Source organism: Rhea pennata, chromosome 13 (genome assembly GCF_028389875.1).
Source record: "Rhea pennata isolate bPtePen1 chromosome 13, bPtePen1.pri, whole genome shotgun sequence".
NCBI classification, from domain to species: domain Eukaryota; kingdom Metazoa; phylum Chordata; class Aves; order Rheiformes; family Rheidae; genus Rhea; species Rhea pennata.
Genome location: NC_084675.1, coordinates 8721226 through 8746764, shown reverse-complemented (window position 1 = coordinate 8746764; position 25539 = coordinate 8721226). Strand labels below are relative to the sequence as shown.

The 25539-nt window shown below is 48.9% G+C and overlaps 1 protein-coding gene across 3 annotated transcripts in view; it reads right to left on the bottom strand.

The window, feature by feature from the left end:
* ZNF423 (zinc finger protein 423) overlaps window positions 1-25539 on the bottom strand; it is a 262272-nt gene that overhangs the window by 174500 nt on the left and 62233 nt on the right. The gene's annotated exons all lie outside the window — the stretch shown is intronic.

Genomic DNA, 25539 nt, shown 5'->3' with positions numbered 1-25539 from the left:
ATAGTACTAAGAACTGAAAAAATTAACTTTTTTTCAGAGCTTGAACCCCAGAAGTTTTATTACCACGCACAGCCACGGTCTGTAACCTGCGAGTCATGAACAGCCGTCCTGAAGCCGCTGATGTGGCAGCTGCCAGAACCAGGCGCTCAGCACTTGCGAATGACATTTATGTGACACGCTGCCTACAACGAATTACAAAATTTCATCTGGCTCTCACATTCTTGAGAATAACCACGAGATCAGCCGGCAACAAACGGGCGAAACGCGGAGCCCCGTGCCGCGGGGGCGCGCTGCCAGGCTGGGCGCTCTGCGGTCGCAGCAGCTGCACAGATCGCACGCGCGCCCTCTCCTCGTACTCCTCCAAGGTTCATCAGCACCACCCACCCCCCCGCCGCCGCAAGGCGAAGGATCGGGCCTGCATTGCCTGCAGAAAAGCACGTGCTTTGCGCTCTCCGGCGCTTCCACCCGAATTCGGTCGGCTCGAGCGGAACCGCTAGGCGGGCGTGCAGCTGGAGCGGCCCCGCGCCCCCGCCGAACGGCGCAGCTCCGGCGCCGGGCGCCGCGCGGCCGAACGTCGGCGCGCCGAGCGCCGGGCACCGCCGAAGCCCGCAGCGCCGAGAGCTGCTCCCTCCCCGGGCTTTCCTACCGCTCTGCGTCCTGCAAGCCACCAGCTCGCTCCAGCTTTGAGCCAGCGCTTAATAGAAAATTTCTGGGCAGAGTTATCCTGAACACGATTTCACTCTCACACAGTTATATCTCATTTTGACATTAAATTTAAAATTTTAACATTAAAATACCTACATTTTGGAAGGGTTTTCTCCAAAATTAATTAAGCTAAATCAATGCTTTGCATACCTTGCTCAAACAGACAAGTGGAAGGTTTTAATTTTACTTCATTTTTGATGGACTTTCAGCTGGTTTGCTCGGACAGATCTCCGCAGCCGCAAGCCCCACGGAGAGCTTATCTGCTGCTTTCCCTCGGACCGAACCCCGCGACCCGAGCGGTGCTGGCAGCTCCCACCCGCGGGTGCCCCAGCAGCGCAAGGGCCGTGCCGGCAGCGGGGAGCCGAGGCCAGCCGCGCTGCAAGTCACTCGAGTTGATTTTTCGGTTTAAGCTTCAGTTCTTTAATATCTTTGTCCTTTCTGGAAACCTAGTCTGACTCAGCCTACCAGTCTGCCTAACGTCCACTTCGTGGACACTGTTATTTAAGCAGCAGTAAAATACAACAAGCACACGAAGGAGCACAGAGCGTCCAACACAGTCGCTTTCCAAACACATCACCCAGTAAAGCAGATCCTCTTCATTAGCAGGGAAATACATTTTCTGAGCTACAATAGACAAAACCACAATTACTAAAACCAAGGGCTAGACCCTTCCACCCGTGCTATTTAACTATTCTGGCAACGCAGATGTGAAAACCCAGGTCATCGCTGTTCGGCACCGGCAGGACACAGCTACGGCTGCCCCTGGACACCTCCCCGGACACCCCCCGGAGACCTTCCGCAGCCTGCAAGTGCCCGAGGACAGAGTTTAAGTTCTGGTCTGCCCCGCGCAGCGCCAACAAAGCGGCAGCTGAGGCCCAGGGCAGGATACGGCCACGAGGGCTCACGCGTTTTCCAGACCCAGATTGACTTTGTACTCGGTGAGAAAAAAAAGACAGGAAAAAAAAAGTTTCAAAGTTCAAGTATTATATCTCAATATCAACTTTCACAGCATTATACTTCTATTTTTAAGCCAGTAACTTTTCCCTTTGCTTTTATAAATGGCCCATACTATTTACCAGCACACAGATACAAAATGCTGAGAACACAAATAGAGCGACCCCCTTGAGTGCAGTCCCTCGGGGCGGCTGGAAGCTCCCACAGGCGCGTGTCTGCTGGCACCGCAGGGCCCCTCGACGAAATCTAGGAGGCAGCTCCGGAGCTGAGCCCCCTCACAAGGGCTGGGTCTGGCTCGCAAATAGCCTTGCTCCCGCTTGTTAGTCAACCCAGAGATCCATAATTTCCAGGCGGTTGCATCCCTGTGCGTCCCACCACCCCACAGAGAAGCAGCCAGGGAGCAGGGAGCCGCGGAGCCGCTCGCCCCGGTGCTCCCGGCAGCCACAAAGAAGGGGTGCCCAACGCTGCTCTGGCATGAGGGATCTGCTGCTGTTTCTCTCGGAAGAAGCCACCCGTTCTGCTCTGATGGCAGGACCTGAATCCAGGAGCTGGAAGGAGCTGACAGGGCAGGCGCAGCCAGAGGGCAGCACGGACGCGGGAAGGACTGTGGGGCAAACTGCAGCATCTCAGCAAGGCGCTCTTCACGCGTGCCCAGTACTTCCATTTTGCCAGTTTGTCTCGGATATTCTCCAAGGATGTTTATTTAATTGCCAGGTCACAAGTGCCGCAGGCTCAAAGATTTTGGTTCTTTGTGCTCCGAGAAACTTCTGCAAGGTTTCAGCATCCGTTCCCCTAAGAGCACAAACATCTATTTATGGGGCTACCATCACCTGAACTCCATTTGCAGGCACACTGCTTATTTAACACTTTATCACTCCCAGGGAAGAAGTTAACCTTATCAAAGTAAGACACTTCTGAACCAAATGTTGATTTCTAGATGCAATCAAGCTTTGCAAGCGAGCAACAGCCCCTTAGTAATTCAGATGGCATGTGTATACTCCCTCATCCTATTACACAGGCTTCAAGGACCACTAGGACCAGTTTAACGCTTCCCCTAATATAAAAACTCCACACTATGCTAACTACAATGTCAGGAACTGTGACAGTTTGAGAAATTGCTGAGAAATAGGTTGGATTATAAGCAGTCGCTCAAGTCCCTCAGCAGATAGGGAGGACTTCCCCGAAAGAGGGCTGTGACGGAGCCGTGCTTGGGATCAGGGCTATTCAGACACTTGCGAGTAACCTCTGGAAACACTAAGTATGAAATACTCAAGTGCAGAAAATGCTGGTGCCACTCTTTAGTTTGGAGGGTCTTGTCAGACTTTGTTCGTAACAGAACGCTCTTAGTGACCTAGAGGCGATCTCACCGACGCCTGCGCGTCAGCCCGCAACGTACGCGTCGAGATTCACAGCTCTCCCTCCGGAGAAACGCTCCGGCGCTCGATCCTCATTGTAAGCCATACGGTAACCGCGCGCTTTCCTCGACCCAGCTGTAGGTATTCTTAAGCGAGATCTCTGTGATCTTCCGTAATCTCCAGCCGTCTTTGCTGCCTTTCACTTGGGCGCCGCGCCGCGCAGCCTTTCCCGGTGTGCGCTATCACAAGAAATTACACGCTCGCACGTCCGCGCCGGGCGCAGAGCAGCGCCGCCGACCGCCCTTCGCCCGGCAGCCACCATCACAGACCCCCTCCGTCTGGAACCGGATGCGCTGCGCTTAACCCCCCCAACCGCCCAGCGCCTGCGATTTCCATCAAGTCAAAGGGAGCGGGGGATGCCCAAAACTTCCCGGATTCAGGATTGTAAATCAGCCCGTCTCCAGCTGCTTGGCATGGCAGCAGCACAAAAGATGTAAACAGTCTTTACAGCTTAAATAGCCCGGTATTTACCAGGCACATCTGAGTCGGCTATTTTGAGAGGTGCGGGTAGGCTTGTGCATCCCTCGGGCCAAAAGGCGGCAGGAGAAAAGGGAGGGACACCTCCACGGCACTCACTCCCGCCAGCCGCGCTCCTCGGCGGCGGGCCGGCCGCCCTGCCCCGGCCGCTGCGCCTCAGCCAGCAGCGGGCACGGCAAGAAAGAAGAAGGCTGGAAGTTGCTGCTTTGGTGTAGAAGCTGGCTAAACTATTCAGTGGGTTCAGATTACCTCCAGGGTAGTCTTAAAGCTTTCTCTGTCTCCTGCTTAGATGTTACCTGTTAGATTCTCCACCTGATAATATTTGTGAGATAAAGATCTGCCAAACACAAAAATCTGTAAAGTAGCCGAGAAGGAAGTAGCTGCATAAAAAAAGACTTTTTTTTTTTTTTTTTTTTAAACGAGGCGAAGAGGCTGCCGCGTTCAGCCTGCTGCCCAGGAGCGCCGAAAGCCCCGGCCAGCCTCCGCAAAGCGGGCTCAGGGAACCGGCCACATCTCTGCCGCCCCTCCACAGCCTACTTCTGCAGGGAGATTTTCACATTCAATAAGAAAACACAAGAGTTTGGTGGGGCTTTGCCGGTGCGATGGGACGCATGGCTATGACGGCGTTTACCTCACCTCCAGATACGAGCCCAGGGAAACCCTGCCGCTGCCTCAACACTAGCCGTCAGCGGAGCAAGCAGGTATCCAAGCGAAGCAGCCAGGTGTGCTTTAGATCGGTGATTGGAACTGATTTACTCACTTTGGAAAATCGACCTTGCAACAGTATTGCTGCCAGGTCTAACTATGTTTACCAGCTACTTCGTTCGTGCGCGTGATCCCTTCCATTTAGCATTAGTAACGAACTGCCATTTTTTCCTCTGGGAGTAGCCGGGAGCTAGCACTGGGACACAAAACCATCTCTGGAGAGAGATGACGGCATATTCCTTGTCCGTATGCTGACACGGGGCTCCCACGCAGAAAGCCCCCCAGCCACGCTCTCCCACGTGCGCTTTCCCTCCCCAGCGTAACGGCGCGCGGAGCGGAGCGGCAGAGCAGCCTGCTTATTCTCTCCTTGCACACAGAGGATTCAGCGAGTGGTGGCCCGTGGCCAGGAATTTTTTTCCCCGCTTAAATAGGACCATTATATATTAGTCCTTTCACGGGCCAGCAGGCCAGGGAGTAAGACAAGAGGGCTTACTGACATGGCTTATTTAGCTAGTTCAGAGCCTAAATTTGCACAAGTTCTCTAGCTGCTTTTCTCCAAAGTCAGTAACAGGGCTTGGCAGAGAGCGTGGTTTTTGCTGGCAAACACAGCCTTTTTGTGTGAAGGAGGGAGGAGTGGGGAAACCCAGACTGCTGTGCTCTCTAGGTCAAGAAAAAAAAGAAAAAAGGAAGAAGGATGAGACAAATGGGACTGAATTACAAAGGAAAACAAAAAAAAAGAGTTAACAGAAAAAGATGCGAAGGTGATAAAGGAGAACAAGACAAACAACAAAATAAGGTAGCACTAGCAGGTTTATGCAAAGAAGATCTAATTATGGGTGGCTAAATCCTCCAGGACATTAATATTCCAGCGTAATGTGTCTGGTTTCCTCCTTTCCAGACATGGCAGGGAGGAAATGAGAATCACTTAGATACACTGTTTAATGAGCAAATGATGGACGATCACCAAATACAGCCTGCCTGATAAGTATCCATTAGCTTAAGCTTGTCCTGTAAATCTGTGCGCAGCTAACAGGCCTGGGTCTTAAAATGCTACAGTGAAACTTAACCTAACTACAGCAAGATAAAAGGGTTGCTCTAAATAAAAGTCTCATCTCTATAATAAGAGAAAGGTAGTAGGACATATATAAAGGCTAATTACACCCTTCCTACAGGCCACGCACCTGAATCACAGGCCAGAGCAGGTTTATTCCCGGTGCTCACATTTAGTTTTTGTTTTTCTAGTTCAGAGACTCCACTGGCGACACATATTTCCCATCAAAATCTATTATGTAAATAAATATGTGTATACAGTATAATAAAATGCAGCCAGTGTTTCAGTTTGCTCTCAGGATCCGCGTTTTACCCATAGAACAGACTACGCTCACAGCTCTTGAGACCCGTGGGTGCCCCCGTTCCGCACTTCTGTAAATTCAGAAACTACATAAAAGCGGTTTCCTGTGGAAGGCTAGCCCCAGGGGGGTGGCAATCTTTTCCCTTTTAATCAAAATACGTGGTATTTCATCCGTGACGTTCTCAGTCGCCGCGACAGCGCCGAGCAGCACGTGGCGGCGGTTTGCGCCTCGCCGAGGGCTCCGCGCGCCGCCCAGGGCGGGCGGCAGCCGGGCCGCGAGCCCCGGCAGGGAGAGCCGCCGCGGCGCCTCGGCCACGCACGGGGCACGCTGCGGCCGCGCGGAGCCCGAGCTCCGGCGACGCGCGCCTAGCAAGCACCGGCACTGCGAACATCCAGCTCTAGGTTTGTCAGGTTTCATCGGGAAACGCTGCCTGCGTTACCCCACAGGGCGCCCGCCCCGCTGCGCGCCGCCGGCGTGCCTGGGGCGCGTGGGCCCGGGCACAGGGGCAGGAGCTGGCCCCCCGGCCCGCGGGCTCCTGCCGTCCGCCCTCCCCTCTTCGGAAGGCGGCTCTTCCCCGCGGGAAAAGCCCCAACCCCGCCGGCGCCGCCCCCGCGGGGCGCCCGGCCCCGAGTCCCCGCGGAGCCGCCGCGCTCCCCCCGCGCCGCCCGACGGCGCGGCCCCGGCGCGGCCCCGCGGCGCCTCCCCCGCGGGCGCAGCGGGAGGCGCCGGGCGCGGAGCGGGAGGCGCCGGGCGCGGAGCGCGGAGCGCAGCCGGGCGCCGGGGCGCGCTCCCCTCCGCCTTGCTGCAGGCATTTCTACGGCAACTGTCACCATAGCGTCTGCGCATTCTTTCAAAAACAGATCTACCGCGAGTACATAGACGTTTTAAAGCTCAAGTGGAACAAAACAGGTGAATCCGACGTCCCCACATCGCTCGTAAAAAACACGTATTTTACTTCAGCAACAGAGTTTAAATATTTTTGTTCCATCCAGAATGCTGCTGGATGGCAAAAACATTCAGACATTGCAACCATAATAATTCATTGGACAAACAAAGTAGAGAAAGGGAGAATTAACTACAATTCAAAGCCAGAATTTTAATCCCATAGGTGAAATATGCAAGTTGTGATCTCTTACTTCACTAAAAAAACAAAAGTGGGTTAAAGCTACCCAAAGACAAAAAGATGGTGAGAAAGAAACATGGAAAACATGACAGACCCAAGGCAAGCCATCAAGTACAAAGACCATGCTACCACTCAAGTATTTACAATCTCTTACACCTTCCTCCAAATTTGAGGTGTAGAAGTTACACCAGTGAAGGCTCTCTTGCTATCCTAGGCATTTTTGATCACAGACACCGTGTGAGTTAAGGTAAAGAAATCTCAGTATTCTCCCCCAGAGCAGTGTTTCCAAGGCCACGGGACCACAGGCTTTGGGCTTGGACCGCGGGTCAGGAGCCCCAAGAACAGCGATTCTGTTTGCCATGTCAGAACTGGCACTGGCAGAGACGCAGTGCAAATGGTAGAGTCCAGACAGAAGGACAGTGCAGGCCAAAGAGGTGCCAGCAAGGCCTATGTGGTTTCCTGAATGCAAAGAAATTATTACAATGAAATTTTCTCAGAGCGAAACCAAAGCACCATGAAGTTCAAACAAATCAAGCTTTGCACTGAGGGATGCAGAGTTTCACTGAGTCAGATTTATTGTGTGTTTTGCTTCTCCAGCAAGAAAGAGACAGGAAAAAGCACTATTTTTACATCTGGGCTATAAAGTTTCTCTACAAGCAAGACACCTAATAAAGTAATTTACGTGTGCCAGCCCTATCTCTAGGCTGTCAATAAGGATACCGAAGGTTAACATCTAACATGGAGCGATGATGTAAAAAAGGGGGAATGTTTTGGAAATTAGTTTACATAAACTTTTATATGGAAATAGCAGCCAAACCAGGAAACAACAGAAGCAGACAATCAGGATTTGCAGAAGAGCAAATGGGGCAATAATTCATTACGCTACCTCTTGCTCTGCTTACGAGAGATGTACACGCACCACCACACCACGTGTGCTCTGCCCTGGTCCTTCCCCTTGCTATTACTTGCTATCACTCTTTTCTGTGTTGCTTTCAGCTTAGTCACAAGAATCTGACCAAGTGCAATTCTGTAATGTAAAAACACAAAGAAAAATGTTCCCCATCTGGCCTGCCACGGTCAGACCAAGAGCTGTGTCCCGCCAGGCTCCTTCTGCCGGGGACAGCGAGCAGCCTTTTCCTTGCCTTCAGAAAGGAAGCTGGCTCCAGGATGCAAGACTGAATTCCAGCTCATCTAAACATCCCCGTAACTCTGTCCTCCTTCACAGCAGTTTTCCCACTACGGATTCCCTCCAGACCTAGCAGAAGTAGACGAAGCATCTCCCATTCGATGTGGATCAGGTCTGGTTTCAGACTCGCATTCGAGGTAGAGCGCTCAACGCTGGTGAAAACTCACACACGGAAACATGATAAAACGAGCAAACACCAAACCGTGGCGTTATCTTGGGGCGACCGATGGAATGGTCTGAACCCGCCCGTACGTCCCAGCGTCGCGTTCGTGCGTTTCACTCGTCCCGCCCGTGGGCGCCCCGCGAGCCCCGGCCGCGGGCGAGCCGCCCTGCCAGGCGCTCTGCCTAGCACGCTCCCCTCCGCAAACGCCCCATTCGTCACGCACAGCCATTAATCACGGCGGGAAAAAAATCTTCAACCAGATTTCTACACCTCGGCCTAAAAAAAATGTACCAAGCTTTACTGCTAATCCCTCAAACGTGGAGATTTTTTAACTGTTCAGCTATGTTTCCAGAGGAGGTAGTGCAGGAAAAAGGAAAAGAGAGAAGGTTTTTCCTGACCAGCCATTTTAATTAGAGCTATGAGGGCTTGGAAAAACCCATCTGGTGAGTGGAGTTATTTCCCCCTTGCCCCTCCTCTTTGATGCTGGTCCCAATCAGAGAGAGAAATTTCCGAGAGCAGGAAGGCGCCGGGCGGCCCCCGTCGTACGGCCCGGCTCTGCCCGCGGCGGAGCCCGCGCGGCGGGCCCCTACCAGCCGAACTGCAGCGTTTCGGCTCTCCCGAGCAAGCGTGGGCTTTAAAGGGCTGCTCGGAGGAGTTTGTTTCTCCAACAAACAGCTCACTATGGCTCTTTTGTGCATGCGAGCATGTGTGTGCGTCTGAGTGTGTGGCAATGCTCCCCAGGCGCTCTCATTTTAATGCCGCTTTCTCCCCAGATGAAAATATACATATTCTTATTAAGGAAAAAAATGTGCAAAGTATAAATTTGCATCTATGATCATTTCTGGTTCATAAATTGTGTTTTAATAACAAAACAATACACTTCTGCGCTGCTTCTTAAATACTAATAGAAAGGTCTGTCTTGTACACAAGCGTGCAAATTCTGAGGATGAAGCACACAAATGGTATAAAACAAACACCACGAAGTGAAATGTAGATGAAAGGATGAAACGAGCAGGTCTGAGAGCTAATACACCGAGCAACTAGCACCTACTCCTTCCTCCGCGTCCACGAGGAGAGTTCCCCTAATCACGTGCAACGACCCACGTGAGCGGACGCTGCGGGGCTCATGGTGAGCGAACGCGCCGCGCTTCCCTCCTGTCACATTTTACTGCACAGGTCAAGAGAAATTCTCCAGTTGAGATGTTCTCCTACTTGAAAGACAGGAATTGTCAGCTGCATTAGGGCAAAAGAAACTGCAATGAAGGAGAGAAAGTTTTACAGATCGCCTCTGTCCCTTCACGGCATCAGAGTTAATTTAAAGAAAAACCAACCTGGCCACCATAAAGTGGAAACTAATATTTTTTATGACCCCTTAACAACCTGTCCTCAGTGCTAACATACCATAAATAAATTTCAACATCTTGTTATACACATAGTTTACTTTAAATGAGGCTAAAAGGGGAACATGCTTCTTACTGAAATTTGGCACACACACAAAAAAGAGGGGGAAACCTGGCTTTTAAAACTTTATTCCAAACCCTACTTTTCTATTCATATTAAACTTACAACCTTTCCACTGAAATAAAACATAGAAGGAGTTTCCAAATATTTTATAATTCTGAATGGATTTCCCCAGTGTAACAGTAATAATATTTTTATAGTTAAAAGATCCACTGATTTAATAAGTGTGATTTGTGTACTTAGAAAATTCATTAGAGCAGACATTTCCCAACATTTTTAAATTTATTTATTTATTTAGCCTAATTTGGGTACACTACTTCAAAAGAACGCTTAGAGCTTCCCAGTTCCTTAGTCACTCACTAATAACATCTAATAATTAATAAAGACATGTAAATTCTTAACTCCCAGAACTATTCCAAACTTACTATCTGTGCGCTTCATGTCATGTCTCACTTACAGATATCTGCATTACTTTGTTTCATAAAACGCTGAAGGGACACGCACTTATCTTGCTCTTCCACCACGAGCGAGAGGCAGGCGAGCTGCAGCCGCAGAGCTGCTCCCGAACCAAAGCCGGAGCGACAGCCCCTTCTCCGAGCCCGGGAGCTCTCAAGGCAGCGGAGGCTTCTCGCGACTTCGGCGGCAGAGCTGCGCCCCTTCTGCAAACGCGAGGCGTTTACGTACGGAGGCGAACGAACGCATCATTTGGGACACGCGCTTTGGCCCCAAAGCGCTGGTGGGCACGGCAGGGCGGTCCGGCTCGCTCGCGTTTGGGAGGGGGTATCGGCATCCCCAGCCGCCGGGACACGGGGGCAAACCGCGCCGCGCCGCCCCTCCGCCAAGCGCTCCCGCCGGCTGTCTGCACACTCCCCAACGCTCCTCCGTCACACTGGTTTGGACCTCCGGTCTTCTGCAGGGAGGAGGGTCACCAAGAGCAGCGGCCCGTCTCCGGAGCGCACGCCTGGGGAACGCAGGGGGGCATTTCCCCAACGCGTACGCTGACAAATCTTCCTTAAAAAGTACAACTCGCATACAGGTTTGTACTTAAAATTCAGGGAACTCAGTGAACGGTGCTTTGAAGAACACAAATGACCACACTTTCCTAAATAAAAGGAACCACAACCAGTGTTACAAGATGATACTTAGAATAAACTTTCCATGTGAGAAACCCACTTGTACTCCTCCGTGTGTGGACAAACTGCAACTGTGCTTTTGCTATATGTGAGACAGGTCCTCCAAGTCTGAGCTGTTTCCATTCAGATCTATAATCTGCAAAATTCACATACTCAAAGCCAACCAAAATGGAAAAAACACAAGCACAAAAGCTCTTACCTTTCAAAACAAAGAACTTTCTTCCAGTCTACTGTCACAGAAAAGTTCTGATAATTAATTTACACTTGAGACAAACAGAGTTACTTAGTCTAGCTGATGCCCTTTCCCGGGAATGTCTCCCCCTCAGCCAACGGAACAGAGCCTATGACATCTGTGACTTTGGAATATATTGCATATCCATAATGGTATTTTTCACTAGTGAGATTTCTAGATAGTGGTCTTGATTTTCTGAGAGATCTGGAAATCCTGCAGTAAATAAAAGCTATCTTCATGCTTGGCCCATGTTTATTCCAGCTTAGCGGTGTGTGCACGCTTCACCCACGCACATCAGTGCAGAACTGACCCAGAGTCCAGTGATAAAGCAACTAAATAAGTCTATTTTAGTGAGGGGATCCACTATCTACATGACTTTTGTAAGAATTACAGGCACTAGGGTGTTCTAGGACACCATTAATTTCTATTATTGCTGACTGTTTTCAAGGATTGGCTGTTAAGCTGAACGTCAGTCCGGTGCATGCATAACTTCGTATTGATCAGCAAGCCAGCCCGGCGATCAATGCAGGTGCAGACACCCGTCCTCCTCCAGCTCACAAGTTATTTGCTTACAAATGCAAAATCATTCTTTCCCATGAAGGACAGGTTTTGCGACAAACTTTCTGTGTCTGCGAAGCAGCAGGCACGAGTGCGTTTTCTACAGCAAACGAAGCAATCGCTGTAACTCCCCGGCAGCGAGGGAGCGTCGCATGGGCCACTCGTGCTCCCGCGCCCTCTCGGGCGAGCAAAGCCTCCGTTTTCCTCTCTGCCAGTTCACTGAGACGCTTGGCTTTCCGCTCTGCATTTCCTGACCGGACCTGATAACGACTAAGCAAGCCGCAAAGTTACAGGGAGCCGCCAAGTTAGCAACTCATCCTTAAGTGCCTGACGTCAGGGCGGGAGATTTCAGTATTTCTGAATAATCACATTGACGACAAACCCCCGCATCCGCTCACCAAAGCCATCCAACACACCAAAGACCAGAAAGCTTGAAACCTTAAGTTATTTAGTGCTATACAGCATCCTAAGTCCTACTTAGGAGGTTGGGGGTTTTTGTTTGTTTGTTTGTTTGTTTTTTGGCAAAGAGCAATATTAAGCGACTGCAAAACGAGACACCTGCGTGGCTCCTCTTGAAGCAGGAGTGGTGGCAGCAGAAACGCCACGCAAGCCCAGACATTTCTGCCAGTCTTTCCAGAGTGCAGAACACCTGGAAGAGCTGATCCTTGGCCTAATTCCTTAAGACTTGAGAAAAAATTACCCCTCCTCTTCTAAAACACAGATGTAGAGACATTTGATCCAAAACCAGCCCATACTTCTATTTTAAACAAGCTAATGCACTGTCGAATAACATAACTGGAGCAAAAAGCCTAGAAGTTACTCCTCCGTACCCGCGCTGATAGGCGGGCGCTGCTCCAAACCGCGGACCAGGCTCGCGGACACCACGCTTCCACCCCAGACCGGACCGGACCCCCCGGTGCCGTTACCAAGCCCGTTTCTGGGCTGTCGTAGCCCGTGGGAATTGGGGGCGAAGCTTTCATTTTAGCCAAATTCATCGTTTATTCACACAAAAGCAGCTAGATCACGACGCAGCAGGTAAATGCTGTCCCACCCAAACACTGCCCGGGTGCACGTGGAAAAGGGACGACCCCAGAGCAACGCCGGGGCCGGCAGCCGGTAAACGGGCTCTTCCCTCGCTCGCCGCCTTCCCGGGGCGGGCGCAGACCGCGCCGCCCCCGCTGCGGCGGGCGCACACCGACGGAGCCGGCCGCGGAAGACGCGCCCACCAAACGCTCCCGTTTTGCAAAACGGACCCATCTCCCGCGCTTGCAAATCTGTAGCTTGAGCGATACGTTAAGGGAGAAACCCTCCTTGCAGCGCGTGCCCTCCGGTATCGCGGCTTCACCCGCTCCGTGCTTCCGCACGAGTCCCCCAGGGAGGCGGATCCGCGGGGAGGCATTTCCAGGTACTGCTTCAAAGGCGCGCGAGTCAACTGAGCTCTGCATCAAACACGCTAGAGCAGAATAAAGCAGGAAACACAGCAGAAAAAAATACAGATACAGGGTGACGTATTTTATGTTAAGACGGAAATAGGGTACGGCGGGAGAAAAGTTGCTAGCTGGCGGCCTGCAGGTGGGTCGCACGGTTCAGATCATCCCTCGCGCGCCTGCACCGCTGGCAAAGACACCGGCCGCTGGCTTTGCACCTAACAGCGCGTACTGAGGCGTCGTTAGCTGCGGCAATGTGCTCTTCCCTGATAGCGCGTGTCGCCACAGCTAGATTTGGGGTGGTAATATTTCACGACTCTGAAACAGCTGGTAAAACTTTATCTGAACTCCAACTGGAAGTACCATAGCTTAACGTTACCCGGTATCTACTGCTGTTATGTCGCTGTCAAAACACCAGCTGATGGGTTAGAGATCAACGGAAACGGCCTGACTTCTGACGGACAGCGCCATTTTCAAAATGAAAACACAGCTTTTAATAAGTGAAGGATGTAGCACAATGTTTTCAACAGCAGCTTTTCATTTCAGCGAGTTTACGGCATAGTCTGTGTCTCCTTGAGCTAAGAGATTGTTCGTTTAAATTGCTTGATTACGTATAATGATCCTTCTCTTATAAACCACGATTCAACGATGCCACTGCGGCAGAAGGTGGAAAAAGACACGACTTTGAGGAAGCAGGAATATCGCACAACCCTTGCAGTATGCAACATCAGGAGATATGTCACTCGTCTTAAAAAACCTGTGCTGGAACCACCTTGTGCTGTGACAGCTGTTAGCAGGAATTCTTTATTCACAGTGTATCAGCTATAGGTTCCACATGCTCACAAAACATTTAAGTGTGTAGCACGGAATTAGGCTCCAGCAGTTTAGGTCATTGCCTCCTGCCACTCTACATTTTCTTAAGCCTCGGAGTCCAGTTCATATATGAAGTCAGATTATTTTATTTTTAACACAATAGGGACTGGATATAATTTATTTCAAATCTGTCAAAAAGGGTATGATTTTAAAGCATATTCTTACATTTTTATGGTCTGAAATGAGAGCAAAAGATTAAATTTAATAAAATTTGAGAGCTAGAAAAATGAAATCATTTACCAGCAAGCGAGAGAGCAGCTTACACATGCATTACAGAAGTAATCTGAAAACATCCCACAGGGCAGACAGCAAACACGAGCACTTACCTATTCGCCAAATTTTTATTCTGAAACTTTTAAGAGGAAAACAGTAGATTTTATCTCAATACACTTAACTGAGCTTAATTGAGGGAAGAAAAGACAGCCAGCTCCCAAATGAGGAGAGGCTGCTAGAAAGCGGCGCGTGTGTTCTGCTGGAATCGCTTCCTGGCCGCCTTCCCCCGCGGACGCACGGCGGCGGGCTCCTGAACGCCCACCTTCGTCACGCTGACTTCTGCCTAGCGCTGGAGCCACCAACGTTTTCCGTCAGCCCTGGCGTCCCTGAGGAGCAGCAGTTTCTGGTCGCTCTTTGCGCAGGGGGACCCTTATGACCAGGCTCCGGGAGACACCCACAAGGGTGGCCGGATCTAGGGAAACTCCCTTCCGAAGCAAAAGGAGGAACCCAAACACGGTCTCTTCCCCACTGTGCCCACGTACCCGTGAAGGCAGCTCTGAAGCCCTTCTCTTTCTGGAATAACAAGCTAGTCCTTCATCAAAGGTATTTCTCATCTAACTAAATCGAACATTTGTCCGTTTAACAGCAATGAGAAATTCTGGTTGCAAAATATATATTCTCACCATACAAATACTCAGGTTTATCAATGCCTTAGTATCTATAACATGAAGAGAGAGAAGCAGAAATGAAAAGAATTGAACTTACTTGGGAAGAGGTCTTTGTGAGTGTAGTTTAAACCCACATACCCAAGGAGAAAGACATATTCCGGTTAACATCTCTGCATCCACCCGCTCCTATAGGATTGTCACCTCCAGAGCAAGGCTTACACTGCGCTTGTCAATGCATCTTACACAAAGTAAGAGAAGGACGAAGCTGCTCAAGGGCTAGAGGGAACACAAGTTCACGATGGACCAGTCTGCTTTGAGACAGCAAAGTTTACACTCTTTGATCATTTTCATATTCGTAAGACAGATATTGAAATTTCCATGACAGCTGAATTTATCTGAAATGTTTATATTTCTTGTGTTAAGCGTTCAAGGCATAAGTTTTCTACTAGACATTGGTTTGAAGTTCTCTCCAAGCAGGTACGCATCAACATAATGTACCTAACTAACATGCCTGGGTGTAAGGTTTTGCTCTAGATGATGTCAGATGCATATGTAAAATCATAAATTCCAAGTAAAATTTCAGATAAGATTAATTTCTTCAGCCTGTGCATTTTTTTTCATTGATTTGATTGTGTAAGTGTGTGTATGTGTATAGGAATTACACATACACATGCAACCTTTTTATTTCTAAGATGGAGCATCTGATTTGAGAATCTATTTAGGTTTTTTATTCGGCAACAGGATTTTTCACCATTAACTAACACTGTTCAAAAATCAAAGGCACTTTCAGTCGCACAAACTGCTCCTTGCAGAGCAGTGGTTCCTGGACGCTGTGTGTCCCGCCGGGGAAGGGTCTGAGACATCAGCTATAGCACCATTTCCACCCTCAATTTGCAGCTGAGACTTTATGCATTACCTTCGCAAAGCAGGCTGGTCAGTTTGGGCTGACCATATGTCTGTGTTTGGACCTGCTTTTCCCATGTTTTTTGGCAACCGAAGTTGCGTTTCGGTAATTGAAGGATTCCAAAACAAAAACTTTGCCCTTCAAGAGTTGCAACTTTGTTTCAACTGATTCACTTCCTTACCCTTGCTTAAGCTGTACGTTCAGCTAAGCATTTAAAGCTTTTGATTTAACACACAAAAATATATATTGTAGAATAGCTTTTTTTCTGCCTCGCTTTTTCTCTCATACACTTGCAAATAGCCATGTCTGCAATCTTAAATAAATCCCCTTCAATCGCTCTGCAGCACGCAGTCGAAACCAAACCACTCGCGTAGGTGACGAACGCCGGTGTAGAGGGGCTTTTGCAGAAGGAAGACGACGGTGCTGGAGCCACAGGGCGAACCAGCTGCTCTGTATAATTCGCAGTTGGCCGTGCGAGCTCCCGGGTCAGGCAACCGCGGATGAGCACCGCTCCGTGCCCCAACTTGTGTCGCCTTCCTCAGGCACGCATTCACCTCGGTAGCGCGGAGCAAACCTCGTGGTGCAGCAGCCCCAGCTAATATACGGCATCGCTTAGTCTGTGCTAACGCGCATCCACGTACGGATTAACCTGGGTATTAGGGCCCGCAAGGGCAGTGCTTTCCTGCTCCGTTTTATTGCTCTTTTTATCTCAATAAACAGTATTATTAAACATATTTCTGAAAGACTGGTTTGTGTTCTCTAGGCGTTTTAAGGCATGGAGCAGTTTTAATGCAGAGTATAAAACAGGAAAATTAACTATACTGCCAACGTTCGAGCAGCAGCACACACGCATACCTTAGCTCATACATTCAGGAGAAAAGCTGATAAATTAGCTAAGGAGAGGAGTCCAGATTTCTTATCTATCTTCATTAAGTCTCACTTCCAAACGCTAAAGACGGGAGTAAATCCCCCCGCGGCAGCCGGGCAGCGCGGAGGCAGTTTGGCGCGAGGCTTCCCCTGCGCCGGGGCCGCGGCAGCCCCGGCCCGTCCTTCGCCCCGGCAGCCCCACCGGATCAGCAGTCAGGGGCAAAACGCAGCGCACCACGCCGCTGACCGGCCGGGGAAACGCTGCCACAGTCTCAAGTATTAAAATTGTAATCTTGCATATCAAACCAAACCTACTAAACGCAAATCTACAAGCCAACGTCCTCTGTACTTCCTCCAGATGACTAATTTCATTAATCTTTTTGCTCTCTTGGAGATAGATTTCTCAATCTGAATTTTAGAGTCAGAAAACAGCTTATGCAATATTGTAAGATTTTCACAAAACAAATAAATACATTTTTAAACAGATTGGATTTTATTCCCTTGGCTGAAATTCTGATGGTTTAGTAGCACGAATGCTTCTGTAGCACACAGGATGTCACTCAGGATGTGACAGTTTCCTTCAGTTTTAAACTACCTTAAAAAAAAAGACTTTCTAAAATTAGAAACAAAGTATTGCTTTTGATCAGCGGTTGTAGAAGCTGTGAGCACGCGGGGCCCTATCCAGCTATCTGTGAGTTTTGCTTTAACTTTGATGGAAATTAAACGGAAGTTTAATCGAGCAAAGCAGGGTTGGTCCCCTACCACCCAGTTAACGCATTAACTCTGTTGCTACCCCGGGTCACCGCAGCCTCGTGGCTGCCCCGGCCCCGCGCGCCCGAACGGCCGCGGACTGCGGAGAGAAGACCCGGATCCCCGGCAGGGCCCCAGCGGGGTCGGCCCCAGCTTCCTTTTCATTGACGGTTCTTCTGCAATACTCAACTGAATTGGTACAAATATAAGAATCCAGGAAGGTAAAAGTTCAGATCCCAAATAAAATTTTTTTGAAAGCATTTGGGAAACTCAGATCTTATTGCACTTTTCAGGGTAATTCCAATGCAATTTTCAAGCGGGCCCTAAATCAGCTGCATTTTCTCAACCTGTGCAATCTTGATAACTTAACTTGAGAGGGTCACATCCCATATTGCTTCAAAACTCACTTATCCTTGACTTTCTTATGTTTGTCTTGGTAGAACTTTGCTTGAATAACCCATTTGTTGGGCTAACATAACATTTTGCTTGGCTTGCAAGCTGTATCTGGGTAAATGCACATTTCCCCATTTCATTTTTTGATCGTTTTCTTCTGCAGGCATTTAATTGGACTTACAAAGATGTTTGCAGAAGTTTAAATGAGGCATAGCTAGAGCTTTCAAAAATACATGTAATTACCCACACCTACAATTTCTAAAGAAAAAATAAGGCTACATAAGCAATGGTCCTGAAGGGATCAGCAGGATATTTGCAAAGTTTCAGTTCAACATCCATGGCTACGCATTTGGAGCTTACGGCAGATAAAGAGACATTCACAGAATGCAGCAACATAATATTTTCATATTAGTATCATCATGTAACAAACTGAATCCACTGCAATGCCATAATGAGGGAAGCAATGAAGAATGTGGGCAATCCCAAATCCTTCCTAAGGAGGTCAACTCTCAACTTACAAAAGTGAACTTTAATCAGGCCTTTAAGAAACTTTAACCCAGCCATTTTTCCCATCTCTCTTACAAATTATAACATGAAACTCACGACTAGCAAACCATCAAGCAAGCTGAGCACTGAATTTTTTTCAGCATTTATGCCAGGGTGAAATAGATGGGTCCTAAAATTGCTTTCACAGAAGTCAGTTGCAAGCACTAAAAGCAACGCAAGTCTGATTTGCAAGAAGTTGCAAAGTTGCAAGAAATCAGGTTTGCTGGAGCAAGCTCTTACCCTCCTTTGCTGATTAAAAAAAAATCATGTAAAAAAAAAATACCTATCTCGAGATACAGATATGGTGACGGTTTGCAGAAGCAACATGTTTTAGGTAGGTATTTGTGCAAGGAAAGAAGGCGGAGGGCAGCACGGGCTGGTGAAGATGAAAGGAAAGGGCCGGACCATGGTGGAAGGGTGAGGGGACAGGCCGTGGACGGGGAGCACCAGCACCACGAGCCGCCCCTCGAAACTCGGGGCCGGCTGCCGTGGGAGCTGGAGCAGCCAGCCGAGGGCGGGCAGGCGGCACGTCGGCCGGGCACAAACATTGCAGCGGGGAAAAATGGAAACGGGGACTTGGCTGGACTGAACCGAATCCTGCTGTAAGGGATTAGGGCACCTCTGGGTCAGCACAAGTTGGGCTCCGCGCTGCTGCAGCTACCAGCGCCACGCTGCGAGCTAGACGCGGGGAGGAGGAGAGCGGAGCAAGCAGCGCGCTTCCCTGCCTTCGCTCGCGCGGGGACGGAGACGCCCAGGAGAGCCGGACCCTGGGGAACCCAGCGTGGAGGGGGGACCAGCATCTCCAGAGGACCTTTGACTGCAGCCCCCTCTCATTTTGCTACTTCAAAAGCCAACCGAGACTACGCTCGCCAGCAATCCCTGTAAATAGGGGAGATGCCAATAGGAACACGTAGATCTTTTGTCTATTTAACGAGAACCCAAAAGGAAGAGCGCAATAAAGGTGAAGGGCAAGCCAGGTTTGCAAAACAGCCTGAGCAACTGCCAGTGGACATCTCATCAGCTTGCCTCTAACAGCGGCCTGGAGGTGCCAGCTGAGGGAGGGCGAGGTGGAGGAAGAACCCGCCGCTGCATCCTGCATTATTTAGATCCCCGGCCCGCGCGCACGTCGCTTGAGGGAGCAGCAGCTTAGGTATGTTGAGCAATTTAGGTGGAGGCTGGCAGGTGTTTCGTGCAAGGAATGAGACTGCAACGGCCCTCTGAGGCTGGAGAGGATTATACCAGTCCAGCTCTTCTCTTTTCAACGAGCACCATCATTAGAGCCCTAAATTACATGTGATGCGTGAGAAAGGAGCCGTGGCCTCTCGCCCACTCAGGTGCCTGTCCAGGCACCGCTGCTATCGCTCGGAGGCTCCTCTAAACAGATTATCAAATACCTCCGGCAGATGGCTGCCCACCCAGCCTCCCCCCCACCCCGTGGAAAAAATAAATAAATTTAAACAGGGCAGGAAGAAAAAAAAAATCAGGATCATTTCAGCGAGGCTACGAATAGGAGGCTTCACTGGCTGCAAAAGTAACCAGCTGATGCAATTACTAGAGCGGTCGCCAGTAGACCATCTGCCCGGCTCCCGGGTTGCTGTTGTTGCAGTCTCAGCGGGGATCGCTCCCCGAAGAGCAGGGCCCCCGCTGCGGCGAGGAAGGCCATCTGCCCGTCCCCAGCCTGCTCGTTAGGGCAGCCCCGCGCCCCGGGCAGCGGCCCCGCGGGCCCGCGCGGGCAGCTGGGCTCCCCTCGCCGCCCGGCGCGCTCCTTCGCCCTTCCCGGGGCGGCGGAGGCGCCGGGGCACCGCCGTGCCGCCGCTGCTCGGCCGGGTGCGGGCGCCGGCGGAGGGCAGGGGGGAAGCCGAGGGCCGGGCGGCAGCGGCACGCGTGGCGCGGCTCCCGCGCGGGAGAGCTCCCCACTGGGCGTGGGGCAAGCGCTTGCCACAGCTTTCACAACTTTTTGCGCGTTTGTCATTAAATTACGGGAGGAAGATGACATCCCCGGGGAAGGGGTGAGCGGTGACAAGCAAACCCAGTGACTGAGCAGGTCTGACGACTTCGGCTCCCATTTCAGTAAATCCCTTAGGCGAGGCACAGGGCCCAGGATCGCTCTGGAGCGAGACATTTGCCAGGCTGCACGAGGTCTCTCGCCAGCGACGGGAAATGCCCTGCACAGTTTAGCCCTTGTGCTGGGCATCACCTAGCGCCAGGTTTCAATAACAAGACTTCTTTCATTAACAACATTTCTACCGGCTACAGTAAATTTGGCAGTTGCAGGCCAAAAGCAAGAAAAATTCTGGAACTTTTTTGTCCTTTTCAACCACATCAAGTACTTACAACTACTGCTACATGAGACTCTCAAATGCAGGAGTGTTTCAGAATAAGAAACACCCCTCTCCAAGTCTTTCATCACTTAAACACTCCAGCAATCTGAAATGCCCGAGCTTATTGGTTTTCATTTTAAGTTTCCAGTTTCCGCAGCCCTCCACCACCATGCTGTGAGGGAGAAAGAGGGACCTGAATCCCACCTTGTTCACCAGGGGATCGAGGCTGGCCGAAAGGAAGGGAAAGAGATTCTTGAAGACGTTATTGGTGCCAAAACTCCCACACCACGGCAGTACAGCTTCAGAAACACAGAACAGCTGTCCAGTGGTCCAATGCCACTTGGACCAGGGTAAATAAGCAGAAAGCACTTGTAGAAAAAGGTCTTCATATTCCAGCAAGGCTCTCAAATGACAGGGCTACCTGGCACGGTGTTTTCTAATAGAGCATCTGCACTCTAAAGGGCTTTATGGAACATCTGCAAGTAACCAAGGCTTTTGTTGAAAGGATTATGAAACACATCGTCCCTACAAGTCTGCGGTAGTTCTTCCAACCTAGTGTTTTCTGGTTGGAAACGAAGGCATCTGACATGCATTGACAAGGCCGGTGAACTCCTTATAAAATAATAATGTAATAAATGTTTTTAAGTTGTCAGATAACATCTACACTTCAGTTTTGACTTTGACAATGCCTAGAAGTACGCATGCGTTTCTAAGACAGTCAGTCACGCAGCTGAACTATCACACAAGTAACGCAGAAGGAACTCAAGACCTTACGAGGACTGCCTGCCAGGGCAATATTAGTCCAGACTGTCACCTCATGTCCCCACTCTGGCATTACCTACGTACAGCAGAAACTTTCCACGCGCAAACGCCTCCAGCGTGGTCTGGAGTCAACCTGGGCTTGTCCTGCAGCAGCGCTCTCCTCCCTCCAGGTAGCCAAGCCCCTGCTCTAGGGCTCAGTGATGAGGAGAGGTACAAGCTGGATGGGTCAGCTGGACTTTCCAGCTTCCTCCCAGCATAGGAGACGCATAACAAGGAATAACCTTAGCAGCTCTGCAATACCCACTTTACTGAGATCCTCCTCACGGCTCCCTACACGCCGGCAGGAGCAGCAAAGGCAAGCGGGAGCCTCTCCGCAGGTGCCCAGTGCCGCACCACAACGCTGGGAAGGGTGCTGCAGGTCCCTCCTGCGGCTCCTCCCGTAGCAGACGACCTGGCAGCTTAAGCTCTTCGTTACTTAAACTTCAGAAAGGCTGCAACCCAAGGCAGTGCGGGAAGCTGCGGTTGGGTACGTGCTTGGGCAGAGCTGCCTCGTCCTGAGCAACTCCGTGCCATAGGCTTGCAGCCTAGGAAAGCACAGGCATCAGCTTTTCCCACAGTTGGCCATTTATTAGAAGCGTGCTCCTGCACAGGTTATTCAGTGACTAATAAGGTGTGCTTTTTGGCCAAAGCCATTCGAGGCTATTAGAGGGTTTCCTCCTTCTTCCATGCCTGTTTGCCATGAAACTCCTGGAGCAGAAGCAGTATCACTGCTCTCTGCCAAGCTTGGCTGACACCAGCTAAGATTCAACACTGAAGGGCACACACAGATTAGGATGACTGCGTAAAACCTTGTTTCTACTGGAAACCAAGATGCACATGACTTCACTATTTAATGGCCGCATGTGGTAACATAACTAAGGGCCAAGCCCATCAACACATCAAGTCGGGCTATGTTCTGCAATTTGCATCATCTTTTGACTCTCCTAACCCACATGTTGGTCCAAGTCACTTTTCCTGCTCTCTATACCACTCTCCAAACTGTAGTTTATAAAAATGGCATTCGGTGATCTCTGGAAGAGGAGTCACCAAGTTGTGGAGAGTCCGGCATGGGGCAATTCAGAAACAAGGCAAAAGGCAAGAGCGTAACACGAGAAAAAGCTGCAAGAGGGATGAAATTCTTCACCCTATGTGAAGCAGTTTCACCCCTGCTGGTTCCCTAGTTTATGATCATACAAGGCTAAGTGTGCCAGGGCAAAGCAAAGTCTAAGGTTCATAGGCTGCGAGTATGGCCTCAAACACTGCAGGGCAATGTGCAGCATCCTTAAATTTGAAGATGGCATTTGTAGACCGCAAATGCCCAGCATTGCCCAGTGAAGTCCTTCCTGTTATAAGGACACAAGAGATAAAGAGGGTTAGAAGAACTAAAACTAGCACCTCATCCTCCTGCAGCGACATGGGCTGTGGTTAAAAGAGCATAAAGGAGCAGAGCAATTGTAGAATTTTTCTTTTTAAGGAAAACAATCATATCGACACATCAGAAAAACTGGTAGTGCTTTCTGCCTGTAGGAAGGAGATTCTTCCCAGGCTTTGCCAGAGCCACCCACTTTCTCTCGCCACCCAGTATTTCCCATGGTGGGGCCCGCATTCACAAGCCAGCCAGCAGGACGATGCCCGGCCAAAGGGCGTTATCGCTGATGCTAACTCATCTCCTTGCACCCAAGCTGGATTAGGCGCCTTTCCAGCACCTACAGATCATGGAGCTTCAGAAACCAGAACAGTGATTTATTTTATTCTACAGATTGGAACAGAAAGCAATTTTAAGTTTTTTATATGCCTTCAAATAATACTCTCATTGGTGCAGTTACCAACCATAAACTAAATAGGAACTCTGTAATTTCTAAAACACAACAGATTTTTTTTTTTCCAGAGGAGTGGAAGTGAGGAGGAAAGAATGCAAAAATCAAAACAAACGGATATATTTCTTGTGGGATCTGAACTACAGATGAAATGCAAAGCAAGTCTCACTCTCCCTAGAGGGTCTTTTTTCAAGAGGGAGAATAATAATAATGTAGTAATAATAAGCACTTATATAGCGCTTTACATTCTCAAAGCGCTGTGCAAACATCAACTAATGGGACACGGTAGAATAAGTAGTGTCTAAAATGAGTTTATGTACTGCATTATATTTTTCTTCAAAGTGGCTGAGACTGTTTTTAATATTAAATTCCCCCACATATTGATATTCGTGCAAATGGGGTATTTTTTTTTAAAGAACAACAAAAACATTTTTGTGTTAGTTATACTCCACAACCCGCATATTTCCAAATTCTAGTTCAAAGCAAATTATTTATATTGTTTCACAAACATGAAATGTATTTGGTTTCTTAAGAATAGTATGTGTGGTAATTAAGTCCTCAAGATAGTACATCAATTATAGACACATGCCAGTGTTTTAAAGTCAAGTAAGAGACAAAAAAATATTTAACCAAAAGAACTTTTTAAGAGACACTAGGCAAATAGTATCTGTTCTCTGTATCACTGTCTCGCAGACAGTGAAACAAGCCAAACAGTGCCTTCCCAAGACGAAGTTGCCAAACAAGGACAAATGCCCCTACATTACTGCTACAAAACAAGCATCTCTTCCTAGCATTTATTCTTGATTCTGCTCTAGAAATCTAATTTTCTAGAGATGGGAAGACAAAATAACCAACAAAACCAAAAATTATGACCTGAGCTAAAATATCAGTGTTTCATTTCACTTTCGGCTATCCAGGATCTCAGAGCATTTAATAAATTCACTTTCATCTCCAAGGGACGAATGGTATATACCCTCTTTGCATACAACTGCGATGGAGGGAAAAAAAAAAAAAAGAAAGAGAGAAATTAAGGGACACATGCTCGTGCATCGCCAGGCTGCGGCAGAGCTACAAAGAGAAGACAGGAGGACAGAAATCTGCCTCCAGTTCTTTGCTAGCAGTCTGCAGGATCTTAGTATTTTGCAAACTTTCCATTCTTTATAATAATAATCTACTTTGCAGTAACACCTAAGTGCTTCTGCCAGGAGCCAGAGCCCGTTGCGCTAAGGCCACTCAAATGCAGAATTAAAAGGCTACACAAGACTTAAGTGATTAAGGAATTTTTTTTCTGATATTCTCAAGCTAGGAGTGAAATGCAAGTCAAAAAATACATGCTGAATATATCTACCTTTAGGCATGCGCTTAACTGTAAGTATATGAGTACTCCCAATGGTTTCAGTTTTGGGGATTTTAATAGTTGTATGGTTTTCATAACTACAGGAAAAACCCTTTCCAACAAACTGCCAGTGTGACTCCCTGTTGTACTACACCACAATTACTGGAACATATTTGGTATTTCTCAAGAGGTTCAGATAATGAAGAATCCTCCAAATTTTCTATTAGCCCAAACTTAGGAATTCTGCATCAGGGAGTTAACAGCAGAGCAGACAATGTATGTTAGGTATTGCAAAAGGGAGTGAGATACAGAGAGAGAGATGCAGAGACACAGAGTTGAGGGGGGGAAATATTTATAAAATTTAAAGCAAGTTTTAAAAATAAGGCTGTTATAGAGCCCAGACTGCAGCCCAAGCAATGCTATTGCAGAAGCACATTAAGTTATTTAAATAACTTACTCTCCTTTATTCCTGCATGTAAGAGGCAATGTTTGAATATTTCTTTATATTTTCGCACCACAGTATTTTGCCAAATCCAAACAAGATTAATAATAAATAGGAAAACCAAAAACCTATTTTATTCTTTGATATGTTATCTGCTCAACACTGAACCACAAGCTTCTACAAAAAAGCAGATCAGTAAGGACAGTTCCAAGGGAGTTTTTAAAAAGCAAGCAAAGGTACACTGGTCTAGTTTGCTTTGGGGTTTTTGATTGTTTTTTTTTTTCTTACTGGCAAACAGCCAATTTTTTTATTTTCTGTGACTAAAAATAAGCAAACAGACCAAAAAAAAAAAAAAAAAAAAAAAAAAAAAGCACCCTTGCACAGCAGGGAAAGCCGTCTAAATTTGCCACATCAGAACCGTTCTAAATAAGAAAGCAAACAAGCCTCAGCAGCGATACCGGCCGCCGAGGCCGGCAGCAGGGGTAGGGCCAAGGCAGCTCCTGCTGCCTGGCGCAACCCAGCCTTGGTCCTCAGCACAGTCACACCTGCGCTACAGCCCCAGGAGCGGGAGGACGCCTGGGCATTAGGCTACCGGAGGGGCAGAATTTGGGTCAGCCACCGTCCAAATTCACCCAGAAGAAAAGAAATACTGTATGAAGCATTAAAAAAAAAAAAAAAAAGAGCACTAAAGCACGGGCAGTGGTTCAGCCACGAACG